Source organism: Dasypus novemcinctus, chromosome 10 (genome assembly GCF_030445035.2).
Source record: "Dasypus novemcinctus isolate mDasNov1 chromosome 10, mDasNov1.1.hap2, whole genome shotgun sequence".
Taxonomy (NCBI): domain Eukaryota; kingdom Metazoa; phylum Chordata; class Mammalia; order Cingulata; family Dasypodidae; genus Dasypus; species Dasypus novemcinctus.
Genome location: NC_080682.1, coordinates 56,513,765 through 56,522,067, shown reverse-complemented (window position 1 = coordinate 56,522,067; position 8,303 = coordinate 56,513,765). Strand labels below are relative to the sequence as shown.

Here is an 8,303-nt window from a genome sequence, read left to right as displayed (position 1 = left end):
GTAAGATTGTTTTGTGAGCTCACAACTTCTCTAATAAAAAAAGAGTCAGTGTAAGAGTTACCATGTACTTTTACCTACATTGGCAACAGTGTAAACACAAAGATGGAGCTTCCCTCAGTCTCCCTAAATGAGGAGAGCATAAAACAAAGTCCTCCAACCAACTTGTGAAGGACAGGTCATGTGAGTAAAAAATAAAATTTGGTTGCTTTGAGCACCTGAGAATTTGGGGTCTAGTCCCTGAGATTTTGATTGATAGGCAAGGATAACTTTGATTATATACCATTTTCTCCAGGTAACTAACTTTAGATTCTAATTTAGAGACAATGTGTCTTCACTAAGAAAATACCATACAGACATTGTAGCCTTCCATCCACAAATTTCTCTGAAAGGAACACTAGAGACACTTACTATGTAACCAACAACAGCCTCAAATGGGAATTGAAGAGGAGGCAACAACCAAGAGAAATTTGAATCCACATTTATTGATGAGAGATATATACACAGAAGTTAAAACACTTAGTGAAACATTAGATTCACAAATCATTTCCAGTATATAAAGAACATCCAGTTGTTTTACACATGAAATGTTACAGTAATTTCCACATTGTAAAGGAGTTTAGAAAGCTAAAGGAAAACAAAAGCCTTTAACTACCCAAAATGTGCTTGGTCAACAAGGCATTTCCTAGTACCATATGTAAGAAACAACTCAAGAATGAGTTGAAGTTTTTATTTTTTTGCGTCAATTAGTGTTCAACATTATCTGTTATAGATGCTCTATGCTACATGACTGCAGAGATTGTGAATCTGAAAAAAAAAACATCGTTATCTTTCATACTGCACATATAAGAATCTTCAAAGAGAATCCTGTCTAAAGGCAAATTTTCTTTCCTTAAGGTTTCCATCCTGAATTTGACAGCAGTTGGAAAAGCCACATGTTAAAGAAAAAAATTTCCTGTAGACAATATCCCCTCTCCTCTCATCTGGAGAAGTCACTGCAAATTAATGTGCTTTGTGTCCTAGGCAGATCTCTAAGGCTTCACTCCTCTCATGAAAAGAGAGGGAAACTTAGTTTGTCCAACAACACATAACCATTTCTTCTCCATCCTTGGGAAGCAGGAAGGGATTACAGGAACTATAGCTCTCATAACATTCCATTTAGTGGTAATTAGACAGAATGTGTGTTTTCGGAAGCAAGTGTATAATTACATTAGTTAATCTCATCTGCAATCACTCAAAACATGCACACAGAATATATTAGGTTTAGGAGGTCACACTCCCTTCACATATGCGGAATCTGTGCTTTATTAGTTGCCCACCTCCCCCATCCCTACACACCAAAGTTACACAGACCATTTCTGTGCTTTTAGTGCTCTTTCTACAGATAACCATGCAGTTTACTGCCTAAAGTGTGCTTTTGTGGAGTTTCCCCTGCAGAGATCATCAATGAACGCCTTTCCTATACCTTGACTCAAGAAGCCAAGGCAGACAAGGCTGTTTGGAATCTAAGTCATGATCAGTATTTGACAATCACAGGCTGACCCTTCCCTAAGGACATGATGATAAAATGCACAGGAAGAGACTAACCATTTGTCACTCTGAGTCCAATTCACCAAGTGAAGGATTGTAGATGAATGTCCTCTTTCTAAACCTACCTCAGCCTAGATAATCAAAACTTCCACAGTTGCATTCTCTGTGCATTATACAGATGTTGGATAACTTTCCTCTAAGAACCAAGACCCACATCCACTTCACCATTGCTCTGAATTGTGTATTTACAAAGATACTGGACACACACAGACTTTCAAACAAATTATCAGTATAAAGAATTCATAGATAAGGATTTCACTCATATACATCCCCAAATCACATTACCAAACAGAAGAAATTATTCACAGCTGGGTATCTAAGAGGGAAAAGAAGAGTTTTCAAAACAGCAATCAACATGTCTACTGCATTTAGATGAACAGCCAAAAATAACACTTAAATTAAATTACAATATATCTATACACCATTTCACTGAAATTACACATAGATACCTACATTATAGCTACACAAAGTGCATATAGACACTGTCTTCATGCGCAAACCACGTGTCAGTGTGTACACAAAAGAACCTCATGCTTTGATAGCTATCTGTGCTTGAAAGTCACAGATAACAACTGTGAGGGCACATCTAGTCTGTTTACTTAAAGAGGGGCAGATTCAACTACATACCAGTACAATTTCTATGTAACTGACTGTTTTCTTTTTTAAACATAGACATCTGCAAAAATACTAGCCCTATCAGCCATATCAGAAAAGGTGTTTGGCTCAAGGAAGATACCTTGTACCTTGTCTTTTGCAGTGGCTACTGATTTGCCATTTGGGGAGGTTACACAGTTTGTTTTTCACCTGAGGACAGAAACCACTGGGGTTTCTTCTGACAATTTCCATGTGACTCTAAGCTCCCACCCCCAGCCCCCCAGTAATCGGGTTATTGCTTCATAGCTGGTACTAAAAATGTTTTCTATTTTCTTGAAAATGTGTTCAGTTCACACAGAAAGTAACATTTACTACCAATTTGCTTGGCAAGAATTAATTGTGACAAATCTGTCCTGATTTGCTTCTTGGTTCTCACTCTCAAATCTCTGCTACTCTGAGTTTTTCCTAAGCCAGTTTTCCCATAAACAGTGAGGAAGGTATGGGGGATTCTGATAGAGAAAATATCCCACTACCATCGCCTCATCCTTGATCTTTTTAGAGAAAAGCAAGATTGGAATGCTTAGCTAGAAAAACAAGGTCTGGTGTTAAAAATAAGGAATCAGCACCATTCCTCTAGTTAAAAAGATTAATTGTTTAAATGTATTTTCTAGCCAGCTAATGAATTTAAGCAACTGCTTGTTCTTAATGGACATTTTGTTCATTGTACCACTGAGGATTAGGTTCTTAAATTTTTCAAATGTGCCTATATGCTCAGGAAACAATGATATCTCTCAATTGCTGTAGAGACTTCTTTTGCTCTAATTAGTTATAATTCTACATATGTGGTTACATAGAAAATACCATAAGAAAATATCTTCTGCAAAATTACAGATACGAAATAGATTAATCCAGTCTACACTGAGTATGATTTCTGAAGAATAGATACAAACCTATAACATTATTAAAAGCTAAATTAATATTAAACATATCATATCCAAGACTATAAGTATGTTTTATCATGTTCTTTATAAATAATAGAATAGAAGCACGGGTATTGTTTTTAAAAGAATGAAAGATTGGTTGGAAGAATTTGTGGATTTGGGGTGCAATACTGAACTGAGGGCAATATGTTGTCTCTGGTAACATAGATTCTTACCAGGAAGCCAATATATATCTGCTGGCAGCAAGAGCAAATTAGAATATTAGCTTGCCAGCTCTCTCTTTGAACCATAGAAAACAAATAGAAAAACAATATACAAAAATCCTCACAAAAGGAGCTTTTTATATACAAATCTCTATAGTGACCAGATAACCTGATCATCTTGTTCTACAACATGAAGATGCAATGCTGAGATTTTCCAGTGGAAGGAGGAAGGGAGAGAGTGAAGGTGATGTGTAGAAAAAAATATGGATGCCAAAGATGAATTTCTAGTAAGTTTTCTAGTCATACATCTCAAGGAATTGCTCCATGGTGGAGAAACCTGAGAGATGTGCTGGCTATGGTGTGTGTTTCTCTCCTACACAAGGCAACAGGTGGTTTCCAGGCAGGCTAAATGGTTGCCAAGAGAAGAAACTGAGCCCCAGAAGGAGCAAGGCTCTGACAGCATCATCCCCATCGACACAGGGCATGGTAGCAAGGGTAACAGGTGTTAGGTTCCAGCACTCACTCAGGGACTGGGGCATCTCCAAAGGAATTGGAGACCAGCTGCCACCCCTCTCTAAGTCAGGTGCTGACTCTGCAAAGCAGTGGGGTCTGTTCCCATAGCAGATTTTATTCTGAGCACAAAAGGGCTCTGTGTAATAATCAGAAGGACTTTTAAAAAGACCAAAATGGATATTTGGCCTAGAGGTAGGAAGATAAAGCAAGGCTGGGGACTTAAGGGGAAAAAATTGATCAGCAATTCCTCAAGATATTATTTAGTATGAATGGAATGAGAACTTAGGGGCTTCTCTCACTTTTTTAAGGGTTCTTATATGACTCAAATTTAAAAAAGTCTTTTATATTGCTGCTTTTGTGTCAGTTCTTCTGCTCTAATGAGAGAAAAAAAAAAAAAAAGCAAGTAATCCTTTTAGTCCTAGCTTTACATTTCACTCCCTCAAATCTAAAGAACTAAAGTCTTTCCTGGCAATATAGATTCTCACAACACAATACCAACTCTATTCTATGTCTAGCAGAAGTTGGGACAAAGAGCAATGAAACAAGCAATAAGCCACTGAAGCAGCACCAGAAAGTGCAAGTTCAAAGGTCAATGCTGAGGACACTCACCCTGTAGACCATGTATTCTGAGAAATGTTTCCCAAAGTCATCCACCCCAGTAATCCCTCAGGCATTGGAGAGTACAATGATCGCCAGCCACGCTCCATTCCTACAAATCAGAGGTTTTCTACCTGCAAAGTGAGGCTCATGATGAAACAAACCAAGAGGGAGATTTGAAAATGAGTTCAATCAAATATCCTTGCATATCTGTCCTGAGAAACGACTTGGCCTGGGCTATCTTGTAAATGGATGTGTACAGGCAAGGAGGGAAGGGATTTACAGACAGTTGCTGTTATTGTGCAAGTCTTGCACCAAATTTCATAAGAGTGTTCAAGGTTATTTGCCAAAGGCTCCCAAATTCCCATACTGGGTTGGCAATTAGGACTGTTTGGAGAAAACTCTGTGTTTTGGGTATTTGGAGGGGGCTCTGTTGCTACAGCAGAAATGATGCAAGAGCTCAGGTGAAGCTGCAGATTTGTCCTGTCCCCTCACGGTGACTCTTGGATCATTTTTCAGATCTGAATCACTACCCCTATTAGGACAGGAAGTTTAGGTAAAAGGCAGTTTTATAAAAGGATGTCTGTTTTTGTCCCCAAACAACAAGCTGTGGATTAACATGGCCATCCTTCCATCTTGTTGTAAAAAATCAAATAGAGAGGCTTGGATTTAACTTCCCCCAAAGGGGATGAGAAAAATTTAAATCGATTACTCATTATTGTGGGTCCTTCTGACCTAAAATATAAAGAAGTAATATTTTTTGGTAGTAAGCCCCTTAAAAAAGAAATAATTAAAGCAAAGATCACATCATGGATTCTTAGAGTTGGAAGGGAGCTTTAATAGTTTAATAATTTAACCCAACCCCTTCACTTTGAGGTTCAAAGAGAGATAAAGTGATTTATCTAAGTCAAACAGCTAAAAATTGGCAAGAGTCTAATGTAAATGTTTCCTCCACCAAATCATGTTGCTTTTCGTCATCTCTATGCTGTTACATGAATTAGTTGTGTTATGGTAGGAAATTAGATAGCATTCTATTAAGATTTCCTGTCATCTATTCTAAAGCCAACCCTCTCAATAACTTGTATGTCTCTTAAGCAACATCTAAGCCATTTACTAAGTTGTCTCTTAAGCAGCATCAAAGTTTTTTTTCTAGGGTGCCTCTTAAGCAGCAGCAATGATAAGTGGAATAGGAAGAAAGGAGAAAAAGCAGGAACTTGGGTTTTCTTTGGAGAAAACCATTAACAATGTTGCATGAGTAGCATAGAATTCACTTCACCCAAGGCGAACAATCTGTCTCTGGTGCCCCCTGCCTGAATGGGCACTCGCTGGCCCTTCTTCTAGGTTTTAGCCAGCAATGGCCACAAATAATAAGACCATTAATCTTCCTTGACATCTAGATTTACAAAACTATCACTGCAGAATTCCTTCAGGCTCTTTGCATTACCTTAATCTTCTTAGGCTCCCAGACTCTAATACCCTTATTCAAAGAGCAAGATCAGTAATTGAAAATCCCATTTGGTTCTTTTTCTTGCCTTGATATAAATTTATTTGGGAATAAGAAAAGCAAAAGCAGCAACTCAGATAGCTGCACGGTTGCAGAGTTGAAGAGTAGCTAAGTGGGAAGAGCCACCTCCACTGGGGTGTAATGGACAAGCACTTTAGCCATCAGACCCCGGAAAGCTGCTGAGATTTATTTATCACGAGTAGGAACTATGACGAGTTCTCTCTAGGTGTGTGCATACCTGCTTGGATTTATTGCTGTATTTCACGGAAAATGTTGCACAGGCAGGAATCTTGATTCTAATGAAAGGGAAAAAATAAAATAAAACTTTTGCTATCAAGAGCAAAGGAAAGTGTGATATTTGCAAAAATGTGAAAGGATTGGGCTTCCTTTCTGTATCCAGTAGGTGAGGTACCCAATCACTCCGCTTCGAAAGAGTTACTTGACTGGATACATTTCCAGATGATATACTTCTCGTCGTGCAAGTGGAAATGACCTAAGACTCTCTAAACAACCGGTTGGCTGACTGGTAAAGTAAATATTTGTCTTTTGGGAGCATAATAAATTCCTCAGCCAAGAGACTATAGGCTCTGTTTCCACACCAAGAGTAAGGAATTTGAAGCTGATATCAATTTGGTTCAGACTTCATTCTTTAAAGTCCTATTTTGAGGGTCTGTGTGATCTAGTTGATTGCCTTATTCTCTGATGATCTTTGCAGGTGGAGGGAAAGCCTTGAAGTAAAGCAATACATTGATAAATAAGCCATTTTTCTTACCAATTGGATTTGGTTCATTGGATTTTAGTAGGTAGTCAAATGTATATTCTACTTGGGTTATCCAAAAGGCAAACATGTGAAAGGGAGGGATTAAAGTTTAACTTATTTGCTTTTCTTCTGAAATGATTCTCTGATTCCTAAAAAGAGGTAAACGACACTATAACAAAATGCCAAAGCATTGACTTGAAAACTTGTCTCCTCTTACAGGATGCAATGTATGTATCTGGCCTGCTGTGTCTGAATATAAATATAAGATTTGTGCATTATCAAATATCAATGTATTATAAACATTCATACCTGTGTTGGGCCTAGTAATATAAATCTGTACATGTAATTGATGGGTTATACATATCCTATTCAAACAAGGTTGTCAGAGGTGTACTCTGGATCCATTTGTTCTGTTCATGGCACATATTTTGGGTAAGGACAACCAAGCCCAATGGGCATGGCATGGGAAGAATGACGGAATTCTAAGAAACCAGAAGACATAGTCATATGTCAACTCTGCAGATTGCCTGGATTTTCAGGCTAGTCCTGAATTTGAGAAATTGTTTATTTGTAATATGATTTATTGAATTTCCTGTTAAATGTGATTTCCTCAGTATATTTTCATGAGACATTGCAAACAGTCTCAAATCAGAAAAGTCTCTTTTGTCAAGCTGTATTCCTTGTTTCCTCCAAATACATTGTCCATATATATATATATATATATATATATATATTTATTTATTTATTTATTTATTTATTTATTTATAGGCTCACAGGATAGATAGGAAAAAGCTGAAGACAAAACAAACCATAAAGACTTAGGCAGAGTGTTGGGAACACAATCCTCTAGAAGTGGGGTTTGGGATTCAGGTTTTGACTGCTCATTGAAAAACACATCAGTATGTTCAAGTTGTCCTTCAACAGGAAAACAAAAATAAAAACAAAACCTCATAGCTGCTTTGTCTAGATTCTTCTGACCATAAACTTGCCCTTGGGACCACCATTTAAAAACAATCCTTAACACTTTCACTGCTAAATCCAGGAACAGTTTCCTTGGCCTAAAATGTCTGCTCTAAGGGACATGTTTCCCACTATTTTATTTCAGCATGTCCTTGGCTCCTCAGGTAACTTTCCATCTAATGGAAATGAAGACCAGTACCGTTCTTTGAACAAAAAGAAGCTGCTTAATACTGCTCAGTAGTGATCCTTATCCAAACATAACTAGGATTTGAGACAAGAACACCTGGAATCTCGGGTTTCTTGTACATTCCAGAAGTGTCTGATTTGGAAGAAAGAAGTCATAAAGAATGGAGGGTAAAGGGTATGTGATGTCCATAAAGACCCTCTCCTCTGAGAATTTGGATTTTATGACCATTCATGAATATTTCAGCATCCATATTCTGGGCTCAGGTAACACACCCTAAACTCATGTGCGGACTAAGTTCCTAAATACTCCCTAGAGGCAAATGTGCTTTATTTCTCAAGCACTCATGTTTGAGTCCTCAACAAACTCCTAAACCCAATGACCTTGGGAAATACTGTGGGTTATTCAAAGCAAATGATAGGAAAGACAGTCAAATATTTAGCTTGCCAAATCAATCATT

At 37.7% G+C, this 8,303-nt stretch overlaps 1 protein-coding gene across 3 annotated transcripts in view; it reads right to left on the bottom strand.

The window, feature by feature from the left end:
• Positions 1 to 462: 462 nt before the first annotated feature.
• SLC1A2 (solute carrier family 1 member 2) overlaps positions 463 to 8,303 on the bottom strand; it is a 177,821-nt gene continuing 169,980 nt past the window's right edge. For all 3 annotated transcript variants that reach the window (XR_011649918.1, XR_011649919.1, XR_011649920.1), the window contains exon 12: positions 463 to 6,235. The gene's annotated coding sequence lies outside the window, so the exon portion shown is untranslated. The remainder of the gene's footprint in view (positions 6,236 to 8,303) is intronic.